Source organism: Macrotis lagotis, chromosome X (genome assembly GCF_037893015.1).
Source record: "Macrotis lagotis isolate mMagLag1 chromosome X, bilby.v1.9.chrom.fasta, whole genome shotgun sequence".
Classification (NCBI taxonomy): domain Eukaryota; kingdom Metazoa; phylum Chordata; class Mammalia; order Peramelemorphia; family Peramelidae; genus Macrotis; species Macrotis lagotis.
Genome location: NC_133666.1, coordinates 643,212,842 through 643,225,617, shown reverse-complemented (window position 1 = coordinate 643,225,617; position 12,776 = coordinate 643,212,842). Strand labels below are relative to the sequence as shown.

The following is a 12,776-nucleotide window of genomic DNA, read 5'->3' as shown; positions in this document are numbered from 1 at the left end:
GAGAAATTTATATTTGATCCAGGAGGCAATAAGAAGCCACTGGAATTTATTGAATGGGGGGGGGGGGGAAGAGAGGGTTTACAAAATTAGGACTCGTGCTTTAGGAAGATCAATTTGATAAATGAGTGGAGGATGGACTGTTAAGGGGAGAGACTTATGACAGGAAGATTAACAAGAAATCTATTGCAACAGTCCAGGTATGAGGTAATGAGGGCCTTTAGCAGGACAGTAGCAATATCAGAGAAGAGAAGATAGCATATACAAATATAGACTAGTCTGGGTGACTGTGAGGATGGTGGTATTTTAGACAGAGATAGGAAAATTAGAAAGGGGGAGAATATGAGACAAAATTATATAGAGAATTCAGTTTTGGACAAGTTGATTTTCAGATATCTATGGAATAAAAAAATCTGAGATGTCCAAAAGGCAATTGGAGATGAGAAACTAGCTATCAGGAGAGTAGTTAGGGCTAGATAAATAAATCTGAGACTTATCTGCATTTATAACTGAATCCTGGAAACTGGTCTGATCACCAAGTTAAACACTATAAAGTAACAAAGAAAAGGTGCAGGATAGAGACCTGGAGAGACACCCATAGTTGTTGAATGTGACCTGGATGAAAATCCAACAAAGGAAATTAAGGAACACTATAAAAGGTAGGAAGAGAACTAGTGTAATGAAAGCCTAGAGAGAGGAGACTATTAAGGAAAACAGGGTGATTAACATTGTCAAAAGCAGCACACAGGTCAAAAAGAATAGAACTGACAGGAGGTCATTAGATGTTGCACTTAAGAAACTAGTGGCAACTTTTCAACATGGTCAATGAGTAAATCTGCTTACCTGACTATGCATATTTGTTAAAAAGGAAAGGTCTTTTGGTGGCAAAAGAAAGTGAGTGGGGATGCCTAGTGCTAATAATGTCCCTCACCTGCAAAAGGAAGGGAGAAGAAACGAGAGTCAATGAGATATTTTTTTTTAAACATACAGAAGAGAACCGAAGGAAAATTAAAGGGATAACAAATAGGAAAGCTTTGAAACTAAAATGTTGAATTCTTATATATTTTAAACAATACGCACACAGTTCAATAAGTAATTCCTCTTCTGTCCTTTGGACGTGGAAGTGTTTCTGTTTAAAGGTGTTTGTCAAGTTTAAAATTTAAAAGAATAAAATAGAAATTGCTTAAAAAACAAACACTACTTAAAATGGCTTTTAAAGTCAGAATCCTTACATAGCTAGGATGAGGAAAGAAAGCACTACTTTATGCACAGACAACAGGTATTTGTTATCTATCTGGATTTAGAGAAATCTAGGATCTTTGAACCCTTCCTAGGAAATGCACAAACAGAACAGGACTGCCTGTAAGTTCTGGGCTCAATCAAACCTTATATAAAAAACAAACTACTGAATGTGCAGGTTCATTAACCATTAACTCTGACCAACATGATTCCAGTTTTAAGCCAATATTCTTTTCACAAGGATGATGGAACAGGCAGTAAAGACTTCTTTAGAATGAACTTGATGCTGCACAATTCTTTGCTAATCTAGGAATTTTGTTCCTTGACATAGATAGAAGTCAAGCGACTTAAGTTCTAGTTTTAATTTGGTCTTTTCTTAATTTCACTTATTTTGGCTTCAGTTTTTTCACTTGTAAAATAAGAAATTTGGATGATCTGTAAGATTTTTTATAGTTATATAATTCTAAAATTCTGGTTTGCTGAGGAAAAGGCACCAACACATAATGGGATTCCCACATTCAACAAACAAAAGAGGTTTTATTTTTAAAGAAGTTATTAATTCATTTATATCAATCTTCAATAACCAAACTGTTTTTGTCCACCGTCAACTTTTATTCCAACTTACACTGTAGCTTTAAATTAATTAAATATATTATGAAAGAAGTAGAAAAAAATCTTTACTCAAAGAAAGTTCAAAGAGAATTTAGAGTGAAAAATCATCATTTGATCTTGATAATAATTTGTATAGCTTCCTAGACTACAATTAAGTTAAATAGGTATTAAGTAGATGCTATGTCTAAGGTATAAAAAAAAACAATTTATATTGATGTAGCACTTGAAGATTTATAAAACAATTTTCATAAAAAGCTGCTAAATTTATTAAAGGGTTAAAATGCACTAAGATTTCTGGGACAGTCTGTTAGTTTGAGTTTTACAAAGACTTGAAAAGTTGGTACTACAGGCATTAATTACTATGCCTAATTTACTGATAAGAAAATTAAAAATAGGAGAATTTAAGTGGAATTGCTCAATTATTGTCACACAACTAATATGTCTCAGAGACAAAACTTGATCCTAAGTCTACACTGACTCCAAGACTCGGATCATTTTCCTCTAGATTTCATGGTCTTCAGGTAACTTGTGCCACTTAATTGTCTAGGACTCAGTTTTCTCAACAGTAAAATGAAAACCTGGTCTAGATAGCTTCTCTACTCTTCTATTCTACATCAATAGTTCTATGATACTCATAAGAATGATACCAAAAGAATGTACTACAATCAAGGTACTTATACATCATTATTTTTCTGAAATTATTTTCAATTAAAAGACAAAAAGAAGACCACTGCTTTTATTTTCTAAAGAAATAATGGATTTAAAAGAAAAACTTAAAATTATCTATGGGGGCCTGGATATAAAAAAATGAAATCCTTTCTTATCATCTTAGCTCACAGGGCCTCTCTCCTGTTCTCTGCAACCACAGACCTTTTTCATTAACCAAGTTCAAGAGCCTTGGAAATCAACCAAAATGTGATCATTTGCCTGGCCCCAAATCTCTGTCACATGTGGACATAAAACTGTAATATAGCAGTCCTCTGAGAATCCAAAACATGCTCAGAATTAAAACAATAGCACCTCAACACCTACATCTGATTTCTTAAGAAAGCACCCTAGTTGTCAAGGAAAAACTAAGCAAGTGACACAGGCTGGGGTGGGGGAGAAGGGGAGAGAGAACAGTCAGCTCCTACACAAAAGTGAGAAAGTGCCACTAAGTAACTTAAGTCTAATTAGCAATTCAAATGACAGTTAAAACATGAAGTACTATAAAATGTAATATATAAATGCCAAAGAGCAATAACAGTTAAATGTTGGATAGGAAGTTAATCTAAACTTGGAAATAAAATAGCCATTTCACTTCAGTGGAGTAATGACCTTAAAAAAAAACCCCAACACAAAACTATTTACTGAGGTGTTAAAACAGTATAAAAACTCCAACTTTTTCTAATTTTTATTCCTCTCTCCCTTTTTTTTTTACGAATGTGTATCTGAATCACATTAACAGGAAGCAAAGCAAGTCACCCAAACTGAATGGATCAGTACACCAAGTAAGGACTATTGTTAGTAGTACTTCACTAAGTGGAAGGCAAGTTATGAATAGTTAGCACATTGTGTAACTCCCTAATCAATTACAGACTACTGAGAAAGAGGAGACTATGGAAAAGCAATATCCGATATCCTTGGAGAAAATCTAGTCCCTTTTAGGAGATGACTGACTTGAATTTTATAAACAGCTGATAGATCATATGAACATAAAACCTTAGAAATAGGGAATAACAGTTTAGTAGACAAAATTTTGTAAACAAAAATTTCAATTAAAAGTTCTCCAAACCTAGTAAAAGCTTAAAATCAGCTCTCTCTATATGCTGGTTTAGGAAAACTATTGAGATTTACTGGAAAACAAGTCAAATAGTGCTCCAATCAGTAAAGAGTAACTATTTGGTTTATATAAGACCATAATTGGAAGCCACATGTTTATCCAATGAAATCATACTAAATCTAAAAAGAGATGTCTAGTGCTACAACAAAATCTTTCAGGAAGAACAGTTTTATATTTAAGTTTATTCCTATTTTCATGCAAATTTCCTCTAATATACATGGTCAAAAACTTAAAAAACTCAGCAGTATAAAGGCTATCACAATATTTAGCTATTTCTTTTGTAACATAAGATAGAACTATATAATCTCTTTTTTTTGACTACATAATCTCTAAAGCAGCTTCAGTTACAAAATTCTATGATTACACATTTTTTTTTGGTTTTTTTGTTTTTTAGATTTTTGCAAGGCAAATGGGCTAGGTAATTATCAAGTGTCTGAGACCGGATTTGAACCCAGGTACTCCTGACTCCAGGGCCGGTGCTTTATCCACTGTGCCACCTAGCCGCCCCATCCAAAATTCTATGATTAAAAAAGAAACCACTATCGGTGGGTCACAGCTAGAACAGAAAATATGTGGTAAAACATACAAAATGCTGTCTCTCATATACCTGAAAATATTGCCTATTAATAGAAATGGTGGAAAGAGGATTCTACCAGAACTTTAAAAAAATTTTTTTTGTTTTTTTTTTGCAAGGCAATGGGGTTAAGTGACTTGCCCAAGATCATATAGCTAGGGAATTATTAAGTATCTGAGAGCACATTTGAACTCAGATCCTCCTGACTCCAGGACTAGTACTTATCCACTGTGCCACCACCTACCTGTTCCAGTTACTGGAACTTTTAAGACTTTTTCATAGGATAAGCGAGATTGGCAAAGTAGTGGTCCTTAACTAACCTAAGAACTTGTACATCATCTGAAAAAGATTTTTCCTAAGCCTCAGTGGCCACCTTTTCCAAGTCATATGCAAAAAAAAAAATCTCTATTATAACATAACCAATAAGGGCTCATCCCATTTCTGCTTTCAGATCTCCAAAGATAGGGAACAATTCAAATTTCAAGGCAGTCCATTTCACTTTTGGCTGATTCTCAGAGTATAATTTGAAGATCATACCTAGACTGCCTAGTTTGTACTTGTCTCTTATATAAATCTTAATCCAAACTTTCTACAGGAAAATACCTTCCATTTTCATCCCTAGGGTCTATTACACAAAGTCACAGAATCAGATATTTGAAAGAAACTTCAGTAGACAAGTGACATGTGAAAGGAATCTTCACTATAACCCAGCCAGCATCTTATACTTTCTAGCCTCCATGCCTATACATAAACATTTAATAAATGATGTTGGAATGAGGTCATTCCCAACTAGAAGGCCCTAATCATTGTCTCCCCATATTCAAGACCCAATTCAACTCCCTCTTCTTTGTCCTGTTAAAATGCCCAGACCACCTCAACATCAAGTACTCTGAATCCCTTCTGGAACAATTGTCTCTAAAGGGCCATTAAAGTATTTGTAAAAATGCCTGTGGGCCACATATCAAATTTTCCTGGCACATAGTAGGTGTTTAATAAATTTATTCCATTCCCCTTCCCTTCAAAAATATTTTATTGATAAAATAGTTTTTTAGTACAAGAACTGAGGAAAAAACCATGAAAGCTATGTGTTACTTAGCATGAAAACAAAGATTTGAACCTTGTTATCTATCACATTCAATAATAAAGATTTTTACTGTTTTGCTCTAGTTTTAAATACAAATCGGAATTAAGCCACTGGGAAATGAAAAGTTGGCTGGTCTGGAAGGTTTTGAGAGGAGTTCTTTGCTCCATCCTGCAAGTCCTACAATTAGGGGTCAGAAAGTAATGGATTGTGAGTACCAAAGCTGATGTGAGCTCAAAGGATAAAAGTCTCATGGAGTCCAGTTCAAGGAGGGCAACTAGGGGGATAAAACCTGATGGATGCTCAACATGATTACGCTCCCTGGAAACTCATTAAAATTAAATATCGAAGAACCTTGCCCCAGCTTGCCTGCTTTTCCCCCTCTCCACACCCCTCCTCCCCATTATAATTCTCCCTTGTAACAAAATATAGCAAAGCAAAACAAACTGTCACATTGTAGTAATGTCTGAAAACATATGCCTCAGTTCCACACCTACAATTTACCACCTCTCTCCTGAGAGGCAAAAGACAGGTTTCATCATGAATCATTGAAACTCATTATGGATCATAGCATTGATCAGAATTCTGAAGTCTTTCACTGCTTATCTTTACATTTTCTCCTGATTCTGCCTGCTTCTTTCTGCATCAGATTTTACAGTCTTCCTAAATTTCCCCTACATATTGCCTTTTACCCAAGGTTCCTTTTTCCAATCTCAAAGGCACTATTGAATTCAAACCTTCACTTCTCCCCTGGGATTTTGGCAACAGCCTCTAGATAGGTCTCTGCCTCCAGGTGCTCTTTATGCTTTCCAATTCTCATTCACCCATAACTACCAAAGTAATAGTCTTAAAGAACAGGTCTTATATTATTATCCTATTCAATCAGTCCAAGTGGATCCCTATTGCTTGAGAATCAAATATAAACTTCTTTGTATGATATTTAAATTCAAATCCTACCTTTGTTGTCCAGTCTGTCTTTCCAGACTTATTACATGACTCCTCTTCATTCACTTTATAAGTTCAGCCAGTTTGGTCTACTTGGTCCAACCAAATTGATCTACTTGGTGCCTACACACAACATTCTCTTCCTCTTTTGCTGACTGGAAATGCAATCCCTACTCACTTCCACATCTAGAATTCCTAGTATCTTTCAAAAGGGGGGGGGTCAAGTGACATGACTTATTTGAAGTCTTTTCTGATACACCTTATAACTGCCACCCCCCCCCCCCCATTAGCTTGAACTGCCTGCTAAACATGGGTATCCTCAAAATCTCTGTTCTGGGCCCTCTTCTCCTTCAACCTTTATATTATTTTGCTTGGTCATTTTATCAGTTCCCATGGATTCAATTATTTCCATGCAGTTGATTCTCAGTTCTATCTATATAGCCCTAACTTCTTTTGATTTCCAGCTTCAAATCCCCATCTACTGGGCAACTCCCATAGATATTAACATGTCCAAAACTTAACCTCATTATCTTTGCCGCCAAACTCTCCCACTTCCTAATTTTGCTAGGGGTACCACCATCTTTCTTGACAGTCAGGTTTGAAACCTAGGAAGAGCTCTCTTATCTCCATACTCCATCATCCAACCAGTGGTTAAATCCCATCTATTCTACCTTCATAATATCTCTTCTACCTTCGTAATATCTCTCCTACACAAGCCCTTCTTTCTGACACTGACACCAGTTTGATAAGGGGTTCTTATCACCTCATACCTGGATTGCTGCTATACTCTGCTGGTCAATCTCCCTGTAACAAGTCTCTTCCCATCCAGCCCATCATACATTTAGCTGTAAAAATTGATTTTTTTTTGAGGTCTGACCATGTCATACACTCTACTCTAAATGATTCGATAAGCTCCAGCGCCCCCCTGTCACCTACAGGAACAAATAAAAAAAATATCTGCTTGGCTTTTAAAGTTTTTTAAAGTTCTGTCCCTTTCTGCCTTTCCAGTCTTCTTATACCTTAGTTCCCTCTTAATGTCCTCTGTGATCCTGGCTATTCCCACCACCAGATACTCCATCTATAAACCCCATGCATTTTTACAGGTTGCCCCCATGCCCTCACTCATTCCCCATTCTTAAAGTCGAAGCTAAAATCCCACTTTCTGTAGGAAGTTTTTTCCAATCTCCCTTAATTCTATTATCTCCTCATCGCTGACCATCTTTCATTTTATTCAGCTCTATTCAGCTTAGTGACAAGGTTGTTTGCATATGGTCTCCTCCACTAGACTAGGAGCTCTATGGAAGCAGGAGAAGTTTTTTTTTGCTTTTCTTTGTATACTCAGTGTTTAGCAAAATTCCTCACACATAGTAGGTGCTTAATAAATTCTAGTTGACTTGATCTATCTAAAAATCTCTGAGGCTGCAAACCTCTGGTTCTTATCACTTTTGATCATTGCTTAAGTTTGATTAGTTTCCTCATCAGCCGGTTTAAAATGAAGGAGCTGTAATAGAAGATCTCTCAAAAGATCTTTAAAATTCCCTACTCATCAGTCAAGTGTATAAAGGAGTTCTCTTTTGCAGAATACAAGCTTCTTGGCAGAGGAACGGTTTCATTTTTTCCCTCTATATGCCCAGCCCCTCATATAATGTCTGGTTTTCAAGGTAGACTTGATTGATGATCTCTTTTTTAACTTGTCCTCTTTGTAAATTTAGCAATAATAGATGATTACTTTTATATACTACATTCTGATCATCGTGGTTAACTTTAATACCCAAAATTCTTTGTACTATATCAGGGAATTTTAGAGCTCGGCTTAGAGACCTATTACAATCTCTCATTTTAAACCCGCTGATGAGGAAACTGATCAAACTTAAGCAATGATCAAAAGTGATAAGAACCAGGTCTTCATCCTTGGAAACTTTTTGGTTAATAGTAGTTTTCAGAAATCAAGTTGAGATGGGCTGTTTCTTCTCTACAAATTATTTAGTAATCAAAGTAATTTCATATATAAAATAAAAAGCAAACACCCGTAATGAAATATATGTGAATTTGCCACACTTAGAAACCAGGCCTATAGCTCATGCTGTAATTGAAAAAAAGTCTACTGAAGATTTTAAGCACAAAAAAGTAAAAAAGAGACCATTTGTCAATATTTTAAATTAATTTTTAACATCTAAAAATGTTTTATATCATCCCATGTGTAAGTTATAAATTGAAAGGTTAATTATAACTAAACACATAATTCTTGCAAACTTCCTTCAAAATATAAAAACAATCACTGTATAGTTTTAAATTCTATTGATCCCATGAATCAAATAAAAAAATTAAGCTGGGCAGAGTTGGGATATAACTGAGTCATAACAAGTTAATTTATTAACACGTCATATGAACCAACAGGTCTAGTACTTGAATCACTATGTTTATCATAAAGCTCTGTCTGAATAGTCTCAAAAGTAGGATATGAGTAAAACACAAAATTCATCAATTATTTTTTTTAAACATTGTTGAAATTACTGAAGTCTTTTACATGCCAAAATAAAAATAGGGAGAGGAAATAAGATGTCTTCTGTTATGGTTCAAAGCTGTTTCTGGAAAGCTGTGGGCTGCCTAATTTGAGTGACACACATTACAAGCAAGTAAGGCCCCAGACAAAGCTCTTTGTTAAATCTGTTCAACATTCTCAGACAGAAGAGTAGGGCTTTTCTTGGTCTGGCTAAGATGACTATAGAAGCTCAATCAATGTTCATCACTGTGAGAAAGGGCTGCCTGGTACAGACAGGTTTGAAAATGTTTGCATACAGAGTATCACTGCTTTTATAAAGATGGAAAAAATGAAATGAGGAGGCAGATCAAACTTGTTTTAATCATAGGATCATATATCTAGAGATGGAAAGACCTTATAGACGATCTCATTTGTAAGGAGAAAAACTTTGAATGTACTCCTTTTCAATATTAAGGTAAAGTACGATATTGATACTTAATGAAAGAAGAGTTAAGTAATGAAACGCAAGGCCAAGAAGTTAGAAGAATAAAATAAAACATATAAAATATAAAGGGCTAGAGTAATCTTGAATAATTGGGAGTCAAAAAAGTATATGTAACAATTAACCCTAGCCTAAAAAAAATCCACTACAATAATGTATAGTTATTTTAGTGATTTTAATATCAAGTCTTTTAGAGAAAATAAAGTTGGAGAAATCCTAATTTTAAAGAGAAGGAAACAAGTGAACTCAACGTACTTTCAAAATAGTTTTCATAAGAAATCAAAATCAGTTTCAAAATAAAAAAATTGAAATATTAACATTTAAAATTTCATCAAATTAAAAAATGTAGTTTTAGCCTCTGCTTTCCAAATTCACTGTTAATTATTCTCCATTGTTTGTATTTGCAACTAAAAATAAATATTACTTAATATAGTTTCCTTTTTTCTTTTCTTTTTTGTTTTTTTGTTTTATTAAAGATCTTTTATAGAAGAGCTTTGGACACACCATTCCAGGTATCACAGAGTCCTGTTATGTAGTGGGCACTGGTTGAGGCATGGCTGGTTGCTCTGCCTTCCCATTCTTCCATTCTGAGATGGGGGAGGTAGAAAGAATCTCATCCCTGGGCTCTAGGATGCTCAAGTAGTCAGGCAGGAGCTTCTTAGGGTCCCAGAGCAACAACATTTTGATTAAGATAGTTTCCTAATTATGATCAAATATAAATTTCTGCTTGACATTTAAAACTCTTCAAATCTTTCTTATCTTTCCAGTTCTTTCATTTCCTGCTTCATACTCTTCCATCCACAAATTCTGGTCTAGCTACAATGTTCTGTTACTCCACTTCCCCTCTCTTCGTACCTTTGCGTTAGTTGATCTTCAGATTTTCTATGTATTCCCTCATCATCTCTTCCTCCTAGAATGTCTGTTTTCCTTCAAGACTCAAGTTTTCCTCCAAAAAACTGCTTTTTATTTATTTTGCATATTTTTTCTATATTTATACTCAAAATTGAGGCACATGTTGTCTCCTTTAGACTGAAAACTCCTTGAGGGCAGGGACTATTCAATCAAGTCAAGTCAAAAAGAATTTATTATGCACCTATTATTGTGCCAGGCACTGTACTAAAATCTGGGTACAAAAAGGAACTAAAAATAGTTCCTGTCAAGGAGCTCAAAAATCTACTGAAGGGAAAAAAACTAGCCAACAGTTCTGTAAAAATCAGATCTATATTAGATAAATTGAACATAACCTCAGAGAAAAGATAACAGGAGGAAGGGGGCTTGGGAATGGCTTTTAGAAGAAGGGGAGATTTTTAGCTGAGATCTAAAGGAAGCCAGAAGGTAATGATGCTGAGGCAGAGAATTCTAGGCTTTTTTTGTTCCCTACACACTCATTGTCCCCAATTTTGTGCCCAGTACACAGGGGGCACAGAAAAAATGCTTGTGGATCATCTCAAGTTATAGCCCAGAATAATGGGATGTGTACTGGGACTGGACTTGAATCCTACCTTAAAATCTTACTAGCTGTGAAACAACTGAGCCTCATTTTTCTCAGATGTGAAATGGAGATAACATCTGTAACAACCTATCTCACACATTTGTTGTAAAGACAGAACCCTGCAAACTTTCAAGCGTTATATAAATATGATTAAGTACAGAAACAAGATCCTACTGCAAAATCCAAGAACAGGAAACAAAATCCATCTGAATTGGAACATATTCATAAAATTTCAATGATCTAATTTTTTACCCTCAAAATTAAGATCCTCTTGCCATTCTATGAAAATCAAAGATAAAACATCTGCAGAAGCATGTAGGAAAAGTTTGATAAAGCCTGCTTAGATGAAACTTAAAGAACATCTCTAACTTGAGAGAAAATAAAAGAAACAAAGAATGTTTAGTCAATCGATGAATGTCATTCTTAGAAACGACATCAAAGGAGATCTAATCCAACTGTACCAGAAAAGGAAGCCTCTCCTTCGACTAACCCATCAAGTGGTCACTGATGTTGTTGGAATGAGGGGGGAGTCCATGACCTTCTAAAAGTAGGCCCTTTCACATTTTGGATAGCTCTAACTAAGGGAGACTTTTTTTCCTTAGATGGAACCCACCTCAAAATCTTCAAGAATGCTCTCCTGTACCACACAAAGTTTTCTTTTCTCTAGGCTAAAAATCTCCCTAAGCCAGCATCATGGCTGTCTTTTTTTATCACTATGTATCTGAAAATAAAATTCTCCAGATGTGGCCTGACCAGAACAGACTAAAACAGGCCTACCACCACCCCAGGCCTGGACACTATGACTATGACACTATGCAGCCCAAATTATCCTTTTTTGGCTGCCATGTCTCACTGTTGACTCAAACTGAGTAGGCAGTCTACTAAAACTCCCAGATTTTTTTTTTCACAACTTTCATCTAACCCTGATTTCCTTATACTGAACCTATAAAGTTGATTTTTTTTAAGTGTATAATTTTATTAATCTTTATTAGGCTCGGTCCATTGTTCTAGGCTGTAAAGCTTTTTTTTTTTCCTAAAGCTGTGGGTTAATGCACAAAGAATCATCTTACCCACTGAGAGCAGCAGTCTGTTGCATGACAATCATGAGCAAGAAAACCAGCCTAGCTAAAACCGGAAGGCACATTTAGCAGTTAGCAGAGTTAATTCCTTTTTTTTTTTGCTCAAACCCTGTGACAGAGCGTATTGGAACGACTCTGGCGCTGTTTCTGAGGCACCTGTGCCCACATTTAGGGGAGTCTTTAGAAACAAGGATGAGACATCCCGTCCAGTCCTTTATTTAGAAGGGTGTATTTACGGAGAGCAGCCTGGATTGAGAGACTGGGGGGAAGAGAGGGAATGCCCAGTGTGTGCCAAGCGCGCCCCGGTAGGTTGGTGACCCAGCTCGCCGGGGCTGGCAGCGCCGGCATGACAGATTTCCAGGGGCTCGGGGACAAAGCCGGCCCCCACCCCTCCCGGTGCCCCGGGCCCGCCGCCGGGGCTGGAACCCCGAAGACGGCGCCTGGCAGCGCCAGGCCGGGCCCGGGTGCTGCGGCGGCGGCCCCCCGGGCTGCCCCCAGCCTTGGGCCGCACAAAGACAAAAAGCCGCCGTCCCGGGCGTGTCTCCCCCCGGCTGGGGGCCGGCGCCCCCCGCGCCCGCCCCAAATGCACGCCCCCCCGCAGCCCCTCGCCTGATCGTGGGGGCGGGGGAGTCGCCGCTCTTTCCCACCCCGGGGCCCCGCTTCTCCGGGGAGCCCCCTCCTCCGCTCCCCGGGCCTCCCCTCCCCCTCCCCGGCGCGGGCCCGGGTCTCCCGCGCGCCCCCGCCCCGGCCCGCCCCGGCCCGCCTCACCTCAGCGGCGGCCGAACGGCAGAGGGATGTGCGCGGCGGCGGCGGGGGCCTGTCCCCCCGCCATCCCAGGCCCGCCCGCCCCCCAGAGGCTCGGGCTCCTCCCGGCCGCTCGGCTCGCAGCCCCCACTCCGAGGCGCGCTTCCGGGTTCCTGGGGAAGGGAGGGGGAGGGGCGGGGCAGGGCG

At 37.9% G+C, this 12,776-nt stretch overlaps 1 protein-coding gene across 9 annotated transcripts in view; it reads right to left on the bottom strand.

Moving 5' to 3' along the window:
* The window catches only part of MYO9B (myosin IXB), a 130,620-nt gene extending 117,925 nt beyond the window's left edge, over positions 1–12,695 (bottom strand). For all 9 annotated transcript variants that reach the window (XM_074204435.1, XM_074204437.1, XM_074204440.1 and 6 more), the window contains exon 1: positions 12,594–12,695. The gene's annotated coding sequence lies outside the window, so the exon portion shown is untranslated. The remainder of the gene's footprint in view (positions 1–12,593) is intronic.
* Between the last annotated feature and the right edge of the window lie 81 nt (positions 12,696–12,776).